At 38.9% G+C, this 21,545-nt stretch overlaps 1 protein-coding gene across 1 annotated transcript in view; it reads left to right on the top strand.

Moving 5' to 3' along the window:
* The window catches only part of asic1b (acid-sensing (proton-gated) ion channel 1b), a 147,296-nt gene that overhangs the window by 9,456 nt on the left and 116,295 nt on the right, over positions 1 to 21,545 (top strand). The window lies entirely within an intron of this gene.

Raw genomic sequence — 21,545 nt, forward strand, 5'->3', positions numbered from 1 at the left:
CTGTGACTGGCTCACAGGCCAAATGTACAGCTTAGTATGGCAATACACACAATGTTCACATATGCTACACGCTGGCCTCTATTCCCTCATAAAATGTCAGAATCTGGTCTTTTACTGAAGTCTGTGTCAGTGCCATGACACTTGCTTTATGAGTAAGAATTTTTTTTTTAATCTGTCGCTTTGGGAGTTTTTGAGAGAGTGATTGTTTTTGTCATCTATCCGATGGTTACAGAGATCCAGTTATTGCCTGAAACCTGTGTGACCTTTATACAGTATCTGTGCGACAGTGTATGGATTCATCAGATACAGCAGCAGTAAAAAGCACTAAGCTGTCTGAAGCACACAGGGGTTTACCTCGTCCTGATAGTGTAGCGATGATTGTCATGCGTAAATTTGTATTATATTAATATGAACATGTATACATCATATCCTTACCATTTGTCTGTTTGTGTTTCAGTGCTGACAGGTACCATGCAGTTTGTTTATCAGAGCTTGTTTACTGACAAAGGCTGTTTACTGTTGCCAGAAGAGTGCGATGACTCTCAGTGATCCAGTAAATGTTTGGGCTGTAACACAATGTAATGAAACAGAGCTGCAGAGTTGGCGGATATTTCTTTTTGTGTTTGTCTCTAAGTGACCCTTTGATTGAGATTAATTATTATATAGATTGTCATCATTATTATTACCATTTTCCTAATGTCTCTTGCAATTTAATCGTCTGAGGAAATAAGCCAGTGGTTATTGTAATTATGGCATTAGCAAGTGTGGGAACCTTTTTGTTACATTTTTGTGTGTGAAGCATTAAATGATGCTGTGAAACCTCTGAATTTTAAAGCCCTCAACTAGCTAATGAATTAAAATGATAAATTTGTTGATGCTGAAATGGTATTATTAATAGAAGAAATAAGACAAATCCAACCCAAATTTTGCCTTTAATATCGATGAATTAGCATTCACAAAATTAGTTCTTAGTTCTTAAAATAAATGTACAAATCCTAGCCCCCCCCCCTCCTTTTTTTTTTTTTATGCAAACATAACAAGACTCAGAAGAAAAAAAGGGGATCACAATAAATGTTCACATTGCAACTAATGGCAGCCTGCTGTGGGAGAGGGAGCTAATCCAGACAGAGCAACTATCCAGCAGATGTGCATGCCAAAGCAGGTGGCGAGTGCTGTATTGATAAGGTTGAAGTCGCTTGAGAATCCTGCGGTAATTGTGACCTAATATACATTTGTTTCATTAAGTGTCCAGTGACCATAGATCACTGAATATGTCCTCATACTGCATGCTTGTTTCTGAGAAAGTTCTACTTAATTCCTGTCAGCTGTGAAGGAAGTCATCCTCATAGTCACCTTATGACTTAAAATGGATTAGTCAAGAGGATGAGACATTTCCACACTAAACTAATCCTCAATGAACCTTTCTAAATCATGATCCTCCAATAAATGCACATGGATAAAGAAAGGAAGATTACATTACAGGTGTGCTTCAGATGACAAGCAAACTGCTCTTCCGGACCGGTGCAACATTTCAATACATAACATGCATGTCTGTAGGCAGAGAGTGTGTCTGAAAGATGGAAAGAAAAGTCTGGCCCACTGTGTCACTCTTATACCTTGTGTCCTTCAGTGGTCCTTTGAGGTAGAATATCTCATGCTCGGAGCAATTTTACCCCCTATATCCCGTAAAAACCATGTAGTACAGCAGTGGCTGCAACACAGCCCACATGGTGTAGCTCCTTTAATGTGCTGATGTGTCCACATTTACTGTAGTTAGTTGTGCTTATGGCAGATGGTGCTTGGTATGGCTCTACTGTATCAGTACAGTAGTGGACCTGGACAGAACAGCTCAGCAGAGAGCACTAATGGTGTGGAAAGAATCTTCAGTGCGATAGAAAAAGAAAAAAAAAAAGTATGATGAAGACTCCCACCAGCCTCTGCCTCCAAACCCCAGAGCATGGGAGCAGTAAAACTGTGATTAACGCTGTGGGCAGCTTCTGCTTGTTTACCCCCAACATCGGCAGCGTGCCTTGCTCACTGTCTTTGGATGGTAGCCAGAAACAAATGGCTTCCCCTACATATGGCATCAAGATGTACAGTCACATTGCATCATTTTATCAGTGGTCTAATAAAGATGGGAAATAAAAAAGTCCAAATGCAGCATGGTACCTCTTAATGCAGTTTGTCCCATGTGGGTTGGTGAGGATCCTCGATGTAATTCTGTGTAATTGATGGAGCTATGTCAGAATTGATTTCACATTGTTTCAGGTTCATGTTCAGGTGATGAGTTGCCATGATTCAATCAGAAGTACAGCTTGTCCTTGTCAGACCAGTGGTGTTGTCAATAAATGGTCACTAGTCCCAATGCCCAGTGGGGACATGGAGCCAAAGAACCAGTTTTCATTCATTGAAAATATTACAGATTAGTAACTCTCTCTATCTCTGACCCATAGTATCCCTGCCTCCTCTTTGTCCTTGGAAAGACTTTTGCTAATTAGGAATGCAAAAGGTTGGGCCTACGTCTTTTAGCACAGCTGATATTAAAGAGCAGCAGGATAGAAAAATTACCCTCAATTAATATTAATATGAGGTCTACAACTTCTGAACCGTAGCTGCGGGAGATAATAAGAAAACACTAAAAAGTGAGTGAAATACAAAGACTATAATTAGATTTTTTTATGACCTTGTGTTAAAAAAGACACATATGTCTGTACATGGATCATAAATGTAAAGAATTAGTTTAAGAAGAAAATGATTGGATATCTAGTTTATCTTAGTGCACCCCTTAAGGAACCCTCTGTAGATAATATGTTGTTGGAGATTGATGTCACAACCTTTAAGTTATTCCATTTTGAGCACTTCGAGACACCCATGTCTGACTACAGTCACCAGGGAAACACTGACAGATTTCTAACTTTGCAAGACTTAAAACTAAAGCTAAGGATTTTTTTATTTATTTATTTTTTGCAAAGAGTGTGAAAGAGACAGAGAGAGATGACACATGAGAGAGAAAATAAGAACAAAAAAGAAAGAGAGAAAAATGGACAGACTCAGAGACTGAGGCCTAGGTAACAACAAAGTCCTTCGGATAAAACTGAACAGAGTAGTCAAGTGCTGCAGAGAGGCACAAAGACACGAAACAGCAGCTGCCACCACAGCAGTGCAATAGAAGTGCTATCAGTAGACACACAGGTTTGTGCTCATTTAACCTCTCAGAAACTGCAGCGCTGCATTGTATCTGCCTTTTCCAGCTGCCCAATTGTTTGCCCAAACACAATGAAGTATAGCAGCTCAACAGGTCCTTCTTTCCTACGATTAATAATTTTCTCCATATCCCTGTCGGTCTTCCTGTACAGGACATGCACTCCAATACTACTCATACAGTTCTATTACTATATATATTTGATTTTGCACATATTTCTGTCTGTATTCACAACGATGAAGAGATGTCAGCCAAGAGTGAGAAGATTGGGAGAACATCCCATTTTCAAATGTTTTTAGTGTCAAAGGGCAGTTTTAGTAATTTAGTAGAAATTTTAGTAATTTTATCTGTCATTTTAACACCTTGTGAAGTTAACTTGACACACTAATTGACTTTTATTCCAGCCTTATGCACTTAAAGCAATAGTCAGAAACACGTAAAAGTTCCCCCTTAAATATCCAACTCCAACAGTATTGAATTATCACTTGCAGATAACAGTTAAGCATATTAGTTGTGGATTTGATTAAACTTGGAAGTTTTTAAGTTTCACAAATTTCTATCAGTTCATTTAGTTTCCCCCTGAAATCTTTGACAAGCTCCCTCCTAGGACCACCACCATCCTCCAACCCCACCATATTTGTGTAACTCAGACTCATGCGTAATTACCATGATCGTTCTATTGATCTATTGGCTCTATTTCAGCTGTCCATTGACCCTTAGAGTCCACCTTTGGTGGTAGAGAGAAGTGTCATTAATGACAGGTGATCAATAGTGAAAGCCTTTCAGAGACCATCTGCCAATGGATCACATTTCACAAACACCTTTTTAAATACTTGGATTTTTTGAAGTTTTAATTTCACAAATATAATTATCTCTGAAATGTATCATATAAAATAATGATTGGTTGCTGTGATGTTTCCTCCTTCCCATATGAATTGTTCACACCCTTTTGTGTTTACTGAGCAATAATGGAAGGAGGCTGGGGCCAGTTTGAGGCATCTGATTTCTGAGTTTATTTCCTAGTTTAATCTAAGATCTAAGAGCCTTTTGCGGTAGCTGCCATCTGTAACAATGGACATTCAAACACGCTTTAATCTCGGATTCCTCATCAAGTGTTTTTGACGCAGCTCACCTTTGTTCCACCTTTTTTTTTACTCATTGCTATTCAAGTCTCATCCATCAGTTCAAAGCCGATGATTCTGCCGTTCTTTTTGGCCAGAGACTTCCCATCACTTTCCCTCTTGAGGATAAATCAATCAATTTGCTATTACTGTAGAACTCAAAGACATGGATCAATTAGGTTGTTACTGAGTAATGGATGCATCCCTAATGGAAAAAAAACACCTTTTCTTTGAATGTAAGGAGGACAGGGGCTCTCCCTGACACAGTCATGTCTTTTATACTCACCTGGCAGGTCAAATTAGAAATTGAACTGTGACGTAATTAACATTACTGGTTTCTTCAACCAACTGTGATGCCGAATTATTATATTATTATTTTATTTGACACTGTATATGCGCTGCTTGAAAGCTTTTTGTCTCAGAGATGAGCCCAAGAACTCCATCAGAACCACCACATCGTGTTCTTCTGAATGGCTTTTAACTATTACATATCAGTGCGGAGGGACAGATGATCTGACAAAGCAAGTCATTTGAAGATGTCTGATGAAACTGGAATCATGTAAAAGTTTATTAGAAATGTCAAAATTATGAATAAATACATTAATACATAATACTAAAATAAAAATGTAAGCTTTTCCTTTAAGCTCAAATCAGATGATAATATATATAAATGGTTTATATATATAAAAAACCTTCATTTCTTTTTCATTACCACTAACCGATTGATCAAACAAATTAAATTCATCAAGGGTCACATCAAGATCCACTAGTAAACAACTACAATGTCATCAATCATCAATTAGTTTTTGCAATCACAGAATCAAAGCCATTAATCCCAATCTCCAATTTTTACAGAATATTGTCTGATCTGAGTAAAATGGCAAGATGTTTGTGACATACAGTACATTGATTTTTACAATATTTGTCTAATAAGGATAGAATCATTTTTGGGATGTTGCATATTGTGATAGCTCTGCCCGACATAAATGTCTTGTGTGGTGACTATAAGGTGGCAAATTTCTTTCACTCCCAGTAATTACTGTTTACTTTTTTTAAAGTAAGAAATTATGGGAAAAGATGTGTGTGGTGAAAAGAGTGTAGGCTGTATTCCTCCTGCCTCATAACATAGTTTATGTTGACTTTTTCAGCTGGGAAGTGTGGATGACAGTAGACACTAGATACTCCTTTCTTGGGGTTTTTGAAAAAGTCGAGCATGTCCTTTGCCCCCTCTACACAAACAGGCACGTTTCACCTGACATCTTAGGTGCATGAAAGAAATAAGTTTTTGACAATCTAGTTTCCTGATGTGTGAGGTGCAGGGGAGAAAAGTGAAGAGAGTGGGAAAACACACATGAAGGCAAATTCAGGAGAGATCTGAGAATCCATTTATCCCATGCCATCCTGTCACTGCTCCTACGCTTACAAAAATGATTTTTAATAATGGATTGGGTGGGGGAGAGGAATTGGGGAGAGAGTTAGAGAGAGAAAGAGAGGGGGGAGAACTTATCCCTTAAAGAATCAATTATAAACACTGGTTGAGATCAGAGGCAACGGACGGCTGCACAAGGCTTTGGAGAGAGAGAGAGAGAGAAAGTCGAGGGGCAGGAAACTGTCCTGAAATAAGAACGTTGGTGTGTGCCAGCGGGGGAGTCTCTGTTTGGCTCTGGCTTAGTGGTGCCAGGCAGCCAGTGGGAACAGAAGGAAGGAGGAAAGAGGTGGGGATTGATAGACACAGAGAGAGACCAGAGAGACCAGCAGCACACTAGCTGAATGAGAAGCAGGGTAGTCTGAGCTCTCTGTGCTAAGGCTCCCTCCCTGCATACACACCCACTGTGTAGAGCTCTCAGTTCGCTCCACTCTACTGCATCCAACAGCGGATGTATGGTTTGGATTCTGCAGACAGTCTTAGTGATTATTCACGTGGCACTGGCAGGTGGCACACTGCTGCATTAGTCAGCTAATTACCATCCAGAGTCATATTAGCAGGGCTGACTTCGTTTTTCTTCTCTTTCCCCCTTTCTCCGTCATTTTTGGAATTTAGTCATTTATATATATATATATATAATATATATAATATATATATATATATATATATATAATATATATATATGTGTGTGTATATATATATATACATACATACATATATACATATATGTATATGTATACTTGCCTTGGTGTATTATATTTGGCTTTTTCCCCCTCTCTCTACTCTCTCTAGTTAATTTCCACCTTTTCATCAAAGTGAAGAATTCATTAAAGATAAATTACTGGAAGAGATGATAAATGGTTTTGACATTTAAAGTTGATTCTGATAATTACAGCACCTGATTAATGACTATGATGGAGGGTGTCTGCTGTTTCCCGTGATTGCATGATGTAGCTTTTGTTTTAACTGTATTCTTACGTATGACACTCAATGGCAGATGAGCAGACAGACTGGTCAAAAAGATGTCTCTTTCTTTCACAGATGACAGGGTGCAGATGCTGTCATCTTGTGCTCCTTGGATCCTCCCTGCATCTTGGGATAGATAGAGCGATAAAAGAAGTTGGAATGCCAATCAGTTCCCATAGGATGCTGTGTTTTCATCTTACAGGCCATTGTCTCTATTATCTTTTTTCCCCTTGGGTGCATCCACTATACCCTGTCAACTTCCTTTGACTTGTGTTTCTTTATTCAACGGGGTTTCAGAGTAAGGAACACTAATGAACAGCTGGTTGTGTTTATCTTACAGAGTAGAAAAACAAATAATTAATTTCACGATAAATATTTTCAAAATCATATTTTTATTTCTAAAAGATTGTCGTGTTTAAGCATGTAGCCAGGTACTTGCATGAAAGGTTATACTTAATTCTCGCTCTTTTATTGATGTTGAGGTAATTAGACCTCAAAGTGTTTGCCTGAGCATTGCACCTGTGATATTCTAAATGAGCTTGGAGGACTATTACTAATAAAGAGACACATTATAGGAAATGTCTCAGCTTATTTCAGACATTCAGTTAAAAGAAATCATCTGTGTTGTAAGTGAGAGGGAAGCTGATGCATCAGTGTTGCACAAGACTCACAACCAAGCACCCCCATACTGATAAGTACTTATCTTGCATTGCTTTGAGTCTTTGTTGATTACAGCTGTGATTTCCTCGCTCAGATGTGATATGATGATCAGGTTTTAATGTGTTCACAGCTCCTGCACTCACATGTCTTAGTTTCCCCAGCCAATCAGTCAGTCAATCAGTCATTTGTCGACTGAATAATAAAATATGCTTTGGATTTCTTCCTGAAAATAGAGCCTTGTCACTCAATGCTCAAACAACCTCCTCGTGTCCTCGTTATCGTCTGTTCCCCCACCAATGCCTGATGGCAATAGCTCATGCATTGTTTCTTGCATTTGTTTTCAGTGTTTTCATATAAAGTTTCAGAGTTGCAACCTTGTGAAAATGGGGCTTTGGGGATATTAGTGACTCATTCATCAGCCTCTGTCTAATGGCAAAGACAAGTGTGAAGGAAACAAGATAGAAATTCTCTAAAAATAGGATGAAAAGTGCTTTTAAATTTCCACAGAAAACCATTTTAATAAAATATAAACATTTTTGTGCGCTTCACCTTCTTCACAACACCTTCTCAACTTTTTTCCCCTCAAAATCATTTTTTGTCATTTCATTGAAAAGTTTAGTAATGTGATGTTTTGTGTTCTTGGCTGATATAACACACTGCCTTAATTCAGATTTGCATATTCAAATCAATGATTGAGGTAATGTCTGTATCGACTCTAAAAACTCGAAAACTCAACTCTACAAAGTAAATACTTTTAGAGTGCTTTTTTTGTTGTAAAAATTCTACTTTTATAATGTATAATGATAATAATAATAATAAAGGCTAGGCAGACATTTTCCCTGATCAGTACTCATTTCAGATGCATGTTTTCTGAGAATAAATTAGTAAATATTTACCTGAATTGAATTTTTATTTTAAGTTTCATTGATTAAACAGAAGCTACATTTAACAATAAATAAAATAAATACATAGCAGTGGACCTCCTGGTGTAATATTGTGTGCAGGACCAGAGGGTGGCTGCAGGGCCTCTTGTGTCAGTGAGCGGTAGCTGGACAGAGCAGTCAGATTAGGGATTCACCAGGTTAAACCTACATGCCTTCCAGCTGTATTTCAATATTCAGAATTTGCCTGCAGGTTCCGAAGCAGTGCTCCTTTTCTCATCCTAAACTGTATGCTATCTGAATGTTAATTTTTAATGCTAATATTGTGGGATATATATATATATATATATATATATTATATATATATAAAGAGAGAGAGCGAGAGAGAGAGAGAGACATTCCAACCTCTTTAACCTTGATGATGCATCCTACATTCTTTCTTCTAATCTGTTTCCACTTTGCTGAAGACAACTGTCAATCATTACCCTTTAATGTTTCCTTAGTTCGCAGTCTCTTTATCTCACTATTCCCTTGTGATGGATTTTTTTTTTTCCTCCCAGCAGCGGGGGTTGGTGTGGGAATTTAAAAGCATCAGAAATCACTTACAGATTGCTGAGTGTACAGTTCACACCAACCCAGTTCACTGTGTGCAGACCTCAGAAAGGTACAGGCAGTATATTCATGCAGTCCATCTAATTTATGGCTCTATTCAATATTAAATATGCGTGTGTGTGCGTGTGTGTGTGGGGGAGTGTGTATGTGTGCATGCGAACAGGTCACACTTGAAATTAAATATCCAGATTCAAGAGCTTCTGCTTTACAGAAAGATGCTGACCTGCAACTTTCTTGGGTAAACCTCCCAATAGCAAAGTTTGTGGTCTTTTTTATCTCTTTAGGCTGTAGAGGTATTAAAAAGTTGCACCAATTTTAGGTTGTACTAAACTAGAGCAGGTCTGCTTTTCCTGCAGTTTGTGTGTGTTGAAGTTTTTTTTTTTATCTGTGTTGCTGAATTTGTGTTTAATGTCTAATATTACATATTATACATATTATATATTCTTGAGATTGTATTTGGGCAAAAAAAGGCATTCTTGTGTAATGCTGCAACTGAGGCCACTGCGGCATTTCTCTTTTAATATGGGAAAGTAATTTTGTCCTAATGCCAGACTGTCAGTTACAATGGATGTGCCAGGGCTAGGTTACAAATCAGTAGATGGGAGGTGGCAGCAGAGTGGTCACAGTTAAAATACTGCTGCTGCACCCTTATTCTGTCACTGAGTTTATACTCCTGCTTACTCTAGGAGCAAACCACTGGGTGGATAAGTACAGAGATTATTGTTCGCGAAAGGAGGAAAGAGGTTTGTAGTGTTATGATAAGCTGATATGCAACCTAACCAGCAAAGACAAGATCCGACAAGTGGCTCACTCCACTCATACAACCTTGGAATCTGTTTCTCTTGGCTTAATCATAGATACTGTTGTTTGTCTGACCCTGTTTCTTAGTAAACATAAAAAAGCCCAATACCTTTTGTGAGGGCCTCTTTTTCTTGTGCGCTCTTCTTTGTAATCTTCCCCAGTTTCTCTCAGGTTTTCGGCATAGTAACATTGCCAACATGGGATATTGGGTCTGGGATTGTTCCACTTGCTCTTTTTTAGGGGTGGCATGGTTGTGAAGTGGTTAGCACTGTTACTCTCTAATGTACTGTGTTGGGCTATTAGTTCTGGTGTTTGTGAATTGGACTTTTGTCACAGTAAGACTCATTTGCATAAAAAGCGTGACATGTTTTGCGCCAAATGTATATTTGTATATTTAATGTATCTATGCAAATGCATACCACCCAATTCCAATATGTGCAGATTCCACTGAAGCATCCAGACATTGGGTGCAATGCACTAAGGAGTAAATTTGACCCTTCGTGGATGCTTTGAGAATGAAATGACTTGTTTTGTTCTATTTGTGTAGGTTTAGCTGCCGCAAAAGCCACACAATTTTTTTGTGAATTTTAAGGTACTGCACAGAGTCACAGTTATAGACTAATCACTTTGTCCATGGGGTCATCAGAAGTGGATAGTCGGTGCAAAGAGAGGAAGGACTCACTTTATTATTCATTTTTTGATAGTCCTGCTCTTGTCACGTCTGAGTTTCACAGTGTCCTCTCCTTGAGACACAAAATGTAGACAGCCTAGTTTCCTGGTTCAAAGCCTAGTTTAGTCAGAGAGCAGAGCTTAACTTCATGTGTCAAAGAAATAAAAAGCTTCCACTTAACACCGTTGTGCATGACTTCATCCCACAGATTATGCTCAAGTGACTGGAGGCTGGAAGCAAGGGTTGCTGTGTCGAAGAGAAAGGCAGCTTCCCACCTGCATTTCAGTATGGCAGTGTGTATCTGTATGCATCTACTTGAATTTCTGGAGTGTGTGTGTCTCATTTGGTATACACAGATCTCCATGTGATGCATGTGTGTGTGTTAAAGGTGTGTAATAGGATGGTTTCAAATCCGGAACAATTTAAATCTTCTTTTATAGGAGTTAGGGATTATCATGCCTCCTCTGCACATTATATCAATTTACAATCAACCTGACAAAGCGTTACATCCTTCAATTGGTTTCTCTTTATGTGTATGCTAATAGCTTGGGATATTTTAGTTTCCTTTAAGAAGCTTCTGAACAAGAAATGTACACGAGAGCAAGTGCTGGTGTGATAATATCACAGGTCCTGAAATGGCTAATTAATGTGTCAACAAATATGTCTCAGTACTGAATCATATCATCATATCAAATTAATATTGGCATTGAGAACTATTCAAACATTAACCAGTTTTTAACAAACAGTTGCTGTTTTGAGAAGTTGCATTCAGATCGTAACCATGTCAAACTGTTGCATGTGATATTAAATTCTGTTTTACAAAGTAGTTTGGCCTTTTTAGTCCTATTTTTTCAATTCATTCTATATTTATCCATCCTGAACTGTAGAGCTAGAGTGGCTCTAACTGACATAGAAATAGATATACCGAACACTTTAGTCATTGTGTTTCATGGTATGCAAATGAGAGAATTTAAAAAATGTCGTACTGCCTCAAAAACATAATGCAATGTGATATTTATGCTACAGTATATCGCCCACCCTGAGTGTACCTTCTTGAGTAGATCTTACTGTGAACGTACAATATGTACAATATGTGTGCACTCATATGCATGATTACATGTAGGCATATCCCGAAAGCTTTCGGTCCCATAGGTCAACACGCTCTAACCTGAAGTATGCCAGAGATTTTCTAGACAGGAGAAGACCTCACACATTTAGCAGGAGTGAGAAGAGCCGCAGTAAACAGCTATTACTATGCACCATCACAGTCTGGACCCACATTACAATTACTGCCTGTCTTTTGGTCCAAGTGGATCTGCTTGCCCATTAGTGTCATATATTAAAATGCAGGATACCAAAAAGGCATCATTTTCTTTCTGTTAAACAGGTCTTAATGAACCGTTTGGGTAATGACGCGGGCAGCCATGAGGCTGAGAGGAACAATGGCAAACATGGCAACTGGCAGCGCGTGGTGAATCCTCTTTGTCATCAACCTGCCCTTGCCTGTTACTAGGAATAGGATCCATTTCCTCGTATTATTCCTGATATTATTCCCTCCCCCTTTTCACTCACATCAATATTGCATAGGCTGACTATGAGCATGATACAAGCATATTATGTTTCTCTTGCTTAAAGAAAGAACAACATAACCCAGAACCACGACCCCCTGTTCATGAGTTGCTATTCTCGATACATATCCGAGTGTTCATATAAATGAATTTCATAACCCACGTAAGATGTCTTTGCATGCTTATGGTTGTATTGGCTTAATGCTTAAGCCATTAGGAAACACAAATTGAACTGAATGAATGAATCATCAACCATGTGGAAATACATGGTGATGTATCATTCACGAACCATTCATCAGTCTTTGTCTCACTAGCACATCATTAGTTGAAAGAAATAGAAGCATTGGTATTTCAACAAAGCTGCAGTGGAATATATAAACCGTGCTCCTTGGTACCTATTAGATGTCCTGTCTTTGGTACCATGTGAGTTATACCAAGGGGACAGTGGATTGAAGGTTAGAATACTGGGCCGGCAAGTGGAAGATTGGCTTGCCAACCGTCTGGGAAAATTTGTGTAGAGGAAATGAATGTGAAACAAGGCCTCCTTCTTTAACATCTACCATTAGAGTGCCCTTGAGTAAGACAGAGGATCCAAAAACCAGCTCAGGAGCCTGTAAGTAGAGAGGAAGATGGGAAATACAAGGAAGAGACAAGTTGATGGACAGAGGATGACGAAAAGGTTTTACCATTTGTAATAAGAATGTCATCAGTGATGACGGGATGTCATCACCCTCAGACCATTTTAAAGAGAATATCTTTGCCTCAAGAAAGGGTTCAAATGGAAATTTGATTTTAAATATTTATGTTATACCTATAATACTTTTTGGAAGTGGTGCAGTTGCAAAATACAGCTAATCCAGTGGACATGGAAGCAGCGCATATAGTATAGCAGTCGAATATAGTCAGTTATCTGCTAACTGTTGAATTCATTTGTTGTGTAGTAGAATTACATGAGCCACACACACAGAAAATGTGAGAACTTAATTTTTGGCATAGCAAATATCCAGATTCAAGAGCATACACAGACTCTAGGTGAGCCAATTTAACACCAACCATTTTACATCTCATTTGCTTTTACCAAAATTATCACACACTGTCCTACCAGACAAACACATCTTCAGGATACTATGAGGTCTGATAAATGTTTCAAGAACGGATATCTTCAAACTAAAAATATATCAGTATTTGGAAAAGGCTTGAGGTAATGTATTTCTGAAGCAAAGGCACTTGGGGAACTTTACACCTGGATGATCAGTATATAATCACCTCTGTGGCTCTAAGCAATGTTGTGAAGAAAATTCAAATCTTACCTAAATTAGTGTCTTCTCCTTGGGGTTCAGTATTTCCAAAAGTTCCAATCACCTTGTTCAACATTTAGTATACTAGACATCTCTAGACGCACTCTAGCTATTATCTTCACAGCATTAGCAATGAAATGATAATTATGAACGTGTAATACCTTAGAAGTCTTAACAGGCAAACCTCTGTGGAGTAGTTAGACATAAGACATTTACAATTTGTGATTTGTTTCAATGTTGATAAAAGGTTTGTCTCAAACATGAATTTCATTCAGTTCACATCAAACCAAGGCACAGTTTATTTGTATAGCACTTAAACAACAAGGCAATTCAAACATAAGACAGAGAAGCATTGATATAAGACATAAAACTATATATGATTATTTTACAAATTGAGTACTGCTGGGACCTCAGCTGCCTACACTCATAAACCAATGCAGGCATTCTCACTTTATTTGATAAATAACTTCTGTGTACTTCAGGTCATCTTTTATCTGACTTTGAAGAGAGAGTATAATGAAGCGAGATAAACAATGGCATAGAGGCATGATACTTCTCTCGAGAACAGATGACACGTATCTGACAGGACACAAGGGAGGAAAACAAAGAATAAGCAGGAATTCTGCTGGGAGAAGCTGAGAAGCTTTGGTCAAATGAAAGAGGCTGAGAACAGAGGATGTGAGAGAATGATTGAAAAAAGATGCAGTTGTGTTGTCAAAAGAGGGCAGAGGTCTAGAGCCAGATGTATATGGCTACCACTGTTCTCCAGTAAAATTGTAAGTAACATTCCCTCCTATGGATTTTACTAGAAATATACAGTATGTTTTGGAGAAGACCTTGTTGTGGTCTGGGTTACATTTACAGAGTATTTTGCTTGAAACATTGCAGGGAAGAGTTTAGATTGTTGGGCATATAAAGTAAATGGAAAACTGGGGGTTGCATCCCATGTTCCAAGTATGGTTCAAGTTACATAATAAAAGACAGATGTTGAAATAGTTAATACGCCAGGATCAGGATACACAATGTTTTTTTGTCTGTTGAAATGTGCATCAGAGGTTTTAATGTGTTGCAGAGGTACAGAAGGAAAGACATGAAGTAAAAATACCATGTGAAATGAAGGTCAAATTCTAGTGTTCTGAAACCAGTTAGTTATTGTAGCTATTGATTTCCCCGCTTATCAGTAGTGTGGTCTGCAGCTGGGGTTGCAGCGGTGGATGTGACCCACAGCTCATGAAGGCAATTAAGGTACTTTAAAATGCTAGGTGCCCCTTTGGGTCAGTGTCACAAAATACGGTTTAGAAGTTATTTAACTAGGCAGGAAAAGGCAAAATCATTGTAACATGGTAGCCCTTTTGGGCCATTGTGAGGTGTTTCAGGCGCTACATTGATTGTCTTATATTGTGACAAACTGCATGAGATAAAATTAACAATTGTCACAACAGATGCTCGTTTTTTTGTTGTCAATGCCCCGAGTCTTGGTGGTCAAGCCATTATCAGACTAATATTGTTTAGTCTGATCCTGGCATTAAAGGAACGATGGGACACATTGACAATATCGGTATTTAACCAAATGTTTAAGTTGCCCAAATAGTACCATACAAACATTAAGCATATCATAATTTACAAGAGCAGGTAGGGGAAATGAAAAATGTTTTTCACTAATGTTATATATAAACATTCCATATTTGTTGATATTGATAATAATGCAGGCAGCATTACCTTTACTAAATGTCTTAGCTAATGCAAATAGTTGTATGTTGAGACATAGAGCAGTTCTGCTATGATGCTCTTACAATTGTTTGTGTTTTTAAGAAAGCTACTAGGAATGACAGACTTTCCTAAGTGCTGAATTTTAAAAAATTAGTAATGCGAGCAATAAGCAGTGTTGGTGGGACACTGAAAACTAAGTGGGTAAAATGGATCTGTCATACAGCAGAAGGGAATGTGATTGAATGTCCCCTCACTGGCTTCAGATGATATGCATATTTTATGAAACTTTGTTTTCTTGCTTTTTGTACACTTAATTACTAACAGCAAATACTTTTCCATCTTAATATGTTGGCTGCCCACTAGATGAATCTTTGAAACACCAGCACTGACTGGTGGAAGTGTCTCATTATCTACTTGGTTTAATTTAACCTTTCATCCCACTTGTGCGCTTATTAAATAGAAAAGTAATGAGGAATCTTCTAGCTACAATCATGTGAAAGTGAAAGTCCTCTCTGCATCCCTGCCGCACTGGGAGAACAGAGATCAAACATCCTGACTTGTGTCCTGACTGAGGGAAGCATGTGTCAGAGAAAGCGTGGTGCACCGGGGTGTCATTAATATCTCAGTGTCTGCTGGAACTATTGAGCGTCAGATAGTGAAAATGTGATCCAGCATTCTCACACCCAACGCGCACATCAATAGCACTTCACCCAATACACATGGGGAAAATATAAGTTTCCTGTTCTCTGCAAAAACAACATAATAGGCAATTAAAAAGCTCATCCGGTAGAAGCAAAACAAGGTTGATGACAGGAATGGAGCATTTAGAGGTTGACTAATTAAGACTACATTTGGAACGGAGCCTGTGCCATGTGTCTTTTTCCTGTGTATTGAACTCTGACAGCTGATGAGTGGGTATATAGATGGCAAATTGCAGCTTTGAAAAAGTGGCTTGTATTACATTTCATCGAACCCTGTTCTTCTATTGTTGTTAATCATGTTGTGTTTGAACAGGTAATGAAGTTTCTGGGGCAGAAGAGTGCAGTATTCAATCCTAATAATAGTGTTCTTGGTGTGCTTTACATGTTATTGTCTCTCACTTAACTGAGGGAAATAGGTTTCCCAATAGGTCAGTGCAAATAAGCTGAGAGCCAGACACATTAGAGTGTGTCTGTGTGTGTCTGCATCCCTGTATTTAGATAGGGTATGGGAATATGAGAGCATGACCTCACTAATAACTACAATAATAACATATAACTTGTTATAACAAAACTCTAACCTGTATGTATTTACAGAACAGAATGAACTAAAATGTGCTGCACATCTTTAGAAATGGGACTATAACATCCATAACTTGAAGAATAAGCATCTCTTCTTTAGAAGTACAGTACAAACAAACAGTTGCACATGCACAAAACTATAGCTCACCCACCCAACTCATCCCCGGGTTGCTTGCTTGCTCCGTAACTGGTCTTCAAGCCAAGAGCTTGCATCATTAGCCACCCGGCACTAGTTTTATCCCACGTTCCTGTAATTAGAATCCAGCGTCTCCAGCTGAGATACGACCAGGAGCTTATTCTTGTTTGGGTATATTCATGCAGCTTTCTCAGACTTAGGGGCAAATACATGAATAACAAAGCCTTTACATGAACCTGTACTATGTTGAATTTTTTTAAAATTGATTTCTCAGATGAGGACGACAAAGAACAGGTCGGGAAGGGTTTGTAGCCTCACATAGCAACACCTCTTCATTATGAGTGTGGATCATTGCAGGGTCAGTTGACGTCAATGATATAGCTAAAAGCAAATCTTGTGCAGGTTGTTTTCTGGGTGTAGGGGCTGCTAATGTTTTGCAGCGTAATTAAAAAGTTCAGTCACACTTAAAGCCATTGCGACTACTGCAGAGTTAAAGGTGATGGCATTGAATAAAGGAATTGAAGCTGCTGTTTCTCTTTTATTCTTGTGATTGCTCTCTTTTCCTCTAACTTTCCTTTTTTATCCATTGTTCTTTTCCTTAGCCATTCCCACCATCTTTTCATCCCTTCTTTCTTTCTTTCTTTCTTTCTTTCTTTCTTTCTTTCTTTCTTTCTTTCTTTCTTTCTTTCTCCGTCCCCTTTCGTCCGATAGTTCATACTCTTTTAAGAGCCTCTAAAGAAATAACTCTTGGCAATTATGCTGCATTCCACCAGAAAATGCACTTCATAATTTATTCTAACATTTTTTTTCATATTTTTACCCATTCCGTTTGTCTTTCTTCTATTTATTCGTTGTACTTGTTTAAGACATACTGGCTTGTATTCACAGTAGATCATTAAACCAGCAAATTGCATTGTGTTGATGTTACATTTATAGTGTTTGCCACTGCTAACCTATCCATTTTAGCACCCTGAAAAGAATAGAGGAAATATCGAATGACTACTAATTTGCAGTGACTTACAGCGTCCTTCTTATACACGTAAGAAGGGAACTTTCCAGTTGTTCAATGCACTACGTAGTGTATTGTTAGTAATATAAATTCACTATATAAACATGTTTTGTTGGAGTTGTGTAACACATCAGATATGTAACCAAATCTATTTCATTTCTGAACAAAGTATAAATGGGTATGAAAGCATCATTTAGTTGTGGCTGACTAACATAAATCATAATCGCTCGGAAAGAAAGGAGGGATTATGATTTTCACTCGGACAAATAGCTTCTCCTCAGTTTTTCCACATTACAGCGCCGCGTTCAAAATGAACAAATAATGAACACAGGCCAAACAAAGAAGCTCATTTAGGGATGTGTTAATTCTATAGTCTGCTCTGTTAAGATTTGTGTGCCACATCATCTTGTGTGCGGTATAATTTATTTTCTATATTTTCAGCATTTATCAACCAACCACACTGAAGCTTATGCATTCAAACTGGATGATTATATCAGTATATGCAGTTTGTGTGTATGGATTAGACAGACCAAGAGAGATGATTTGCTTGTGTGTGTGTGTGTGTGTGAGTGAGTGACACAGTGAGCTGTAACTATTCTGTATGTATGGCAATGCAGCTGTGTGTCAAAAAGCAATCTAAGATTAGATTGAAAATGCCAAAGAAAAGGAAAAAAAAACAATAATCTTGCAGCGCACTAGGATGTACATTTACTATATATACATAGAGTGGTTTGTGGTAATGTAGTTGGCTTGCCTGCACCCTGGCTGGGATGATGATGATGATGATGAGGTGCAAATCTAAAAGCCATTACACCTCCCTATGAGTTCTATTATCACCGCTGACTGATAATTGCATTGGGCTGTGGTGCTACGAGAGCGGCAGCCTGGTGCTGGTGCCTTTCTTTATGGTGCGACCCGATATGATCTTCGAGCGCACTGGTGCGAACACTCTGGACTTTTTATGGTGTCCCTTTTGTGTCGCACGGGCCTGACGGAGCTGAGACTGTGAGATAGGAATGGGAAGAAAAGGGAGCAGAAGTTAATGTTAATTAACAGAGAAGAATGAAGGAGGGCAGAGTAAAATCAAATCTCATTTATGAGAATATTTACTGGCCCTCTGCTCTCGTTTTTATTCATCCCTTTCTTTCAAAAAAGAGAATGATGAGGCTGGTTTTACTATTAAAGGGATGATGGGTCATGCAAGGATGACTGCGTGGAGAAAGGTGAACTAAATGTCTCCTTCATACCATCACTAATTTAATGCTGTTATTACTGGTGTAAGTGGATTTTCATCTCTCTATATGCATTTCAGTCATTCAGTCATTGATATTTAACTTTAGATGAGCTTGGCTAAAAAGGCTCCCCAAGGGAAGTCTGTTGGTTTCAATGGGGATTTTCATTCTCATACAAAAATAATGAGACAGCAGTAGCCAAGAGGTGAGGATAATAAGCTTGTGGTCACCGGTGAGATACTTAGTCTAGCTGAGGAACTCCTGAGTGGAGAGGCAAGAGAACACACTCCATTAACTGATCAACTACCATTTAGATGCTTAAGAGCAAGGCACTAAACATAATTAATCCAGTAGCACTACCCACGAGAATAAGGCTGTTGTTGAAGCTTGTGTTGTACGTGCAAAAATCATGTTGTTTCACTACACAACAAAGAAGCATTCTCAGTCAGCTTTTCCTGAAAAAAACAGTTGAAACACGAAGCAGTCCGGACCTATTTATATCTGTTGTCTTTGGTAACCAGTGTGAGATGTATCTAATTTACCTGAATCCCAGTGCTAAAGACATCATAAACTATGGTTGTCAAGCACGTGTGCCAAAGTGTCCAATCTGAATACTAAATACTAAATTGGTGTTCAGCTCCAAAATACACTTGAAATTATTATGCACATGTAATGACTGCATGAATGTGGAAAACTTAGAAGGTTGTTGAAATGTATTTCTCTTAAGATTTAGGCTGTTCATCATTTATCTTTAAAATGTATTTGTATTTTGCACTAAAAGAAAGGGAGCAAGTTGAGTGTTTTTATTTATAGGTTATTATGCAATGTCTGTTTTTTCCTCCTGCCCACTTGAGATCAAATAAGACTGAATGAACTAAAATGAGTTTGACACCCCTGTCATAAACTGTACATGTGCCTGTTCTCAGACAGCCCGCAAAGACTGGTCAATAGCATCATCATTCACATTTACATGGATTCAGTGAAGCAGTCAAAAGGTTGCTCATCTCCCTTTCCCTTGAGCCTCCCTTGAAAAAAGATGCATCGGCAATTATTTTCCTTCTCTCTTGCCTCATCATTACCTCCCTCTATCTCTCTCTCTCTCTCGTTTCGTCTTGGTTGTCCATCAAGAGCTCTGCTTTGGTATTCATGTAGCTGCATGATTGAGATGCAAAAGAGATAGTTGCAAGGTCCTCGGTCATCTTCTTCCCATCCTCTGTTTCCTTTTCACCTCGTGTACCTTTCATCCTCCTCTCCTCTCCTCTCCTCTCCTCCTCTCCTCTCCTCTCCTCTCCTCTCCTCCGCTTAGTTAAAGGTTGTATAGTATATTGTGTATATTGTATTGTATTGTAGGTTGTAGTATAAGGAGTTTGTGCTTGCATCACATCTTTAAATGTACAGAACACATCATGACATGCTCTCAGGTCAGACTGGGCCTAATGAAAGAAGAAAGGAAAGAAGGAAAGAAACTAGGAAGGTCAATCTTTTTTTCCTTTCACTTGTACACACTCTTTGCGTTCTGAGATCTAATGCATATATCATTGCATCCAGGCATATCTTTCCACCGTGGTCACTTTCTCTGAAAGTATTTTAAAGCCGGCACCACTTGTCGGGTTATGAAAACGTTCTGCCTGTTAGCCTGCGACCACACAGTTGGGTGTAAAGGGCCAATAATATCGCCTTCAAGATGAATTAAACCTACTTCTACTTCTTGAGCTTGTGTTAGGCTGGAAGAAAGTTTTGACCCTCTGAGAAAAGAACACATTTGAAAAAGAATTCAGGCGAAGCCACTTGATCCGGCTTTACTGTGGATTTGTGATTTCTTCCTGCAGGCTGAACTAAACTGAACCTTTACCCTTTTTTGCCTCACGGTGTATCTTAGCGGGTGTTGTAATATACCTTTTCAGTTTTGTTAAAATTTTCTGGGGTTTTTTGTGCATTATAATGACAGCAAGAAGATGGTGACATGTCTTGGCTCAAGTTTCAGAAAAATATGCTCAAATTCCTGTCTCAAACTGTTTACCACCCACACTGCTGGGATTACATCTTGAACACACATGGCCATTCATCTATTCACACACACATGTATAAACAGATACTCACATTACGCAGTGCTAGTAAACTATGATCCAACCATGGCCTTTTGATCACTAGGTCTTCACAGTTGTAGGAGGACAAGTTGTGCAGAAATGTGTTAGCCCTCCCCTTCCCTGCCACAGCATTTGCACCACTGACCTTTTCAGACAGGCACGCTTGTGCACAGCCCCGGCCATGTCTATGAAGCCAAAGCCAATATCCAGTGATTTATTTCATTTGGCTGCTCGAGTACATCTTCTCTGCTGAACCACTCCACCTTAGGCAAAGATAAAGTTGCAGCCTGAGCCTAGAGGGGATGTTGTGGATGTCCCCCCTCATCAGCTCTCAGCCACTGTCACATTCCCACCCTGCACAGAGAAACACCACGGATGCAAGAGCACAGGACAGGGTTCTGCATTAAGAGGTTACTTGCAGCTTGCGTCATGTCTACGCTTCACGTTAGGGTTCTAGAGTACAGTCAGACATATTGACTGAGCCACTTAAAATGGTAAATCCGGCAATAAGAGAAGCAGCGTCGTGGTCAGTAGCCTGCTGTTTTGACAACCAGGCCATATCTTGGGGGCTAAAACCCTGTTGTCTTTGTGTTACAGTGAGCAGGAGTGGCAGGGGGAGGAAGTATGGGGTAAAGGAGGCTAGAAATGGACTTTGGAGGACATAGACCTACAGAGTCTTGCCTGCAGCAAGAGCATTTGGTATTCACCCTCCGAGGGTTGTGTCAGCAACTCTCAGAGGTCAGCATGCAGAAAACGCATCCCTCCCACACACTCCTACTCTCTGAGATTGGATAAATAACACAAAGTTTTTCAAAGACATGATTGTGGAGCGTCATTTCACATCAGCATGTTAAATGTCATCTGCTGTTTTCTCCAAGGGTTCATG

The sequence above is a fragment of the Larimichthys crocea genome, chromosome VI (genome assembly GCF_000972845.2).
Source record: "Larimichthys crocea isolate SSNF chromosome VI, L_crocea_2.0, whole genome shotgun sequence".
NCBI lineage: Eukaryota > Metazoa > Chordata > Actinopteri > Sciaenidae > Larimichthys > Larimichthys crocea.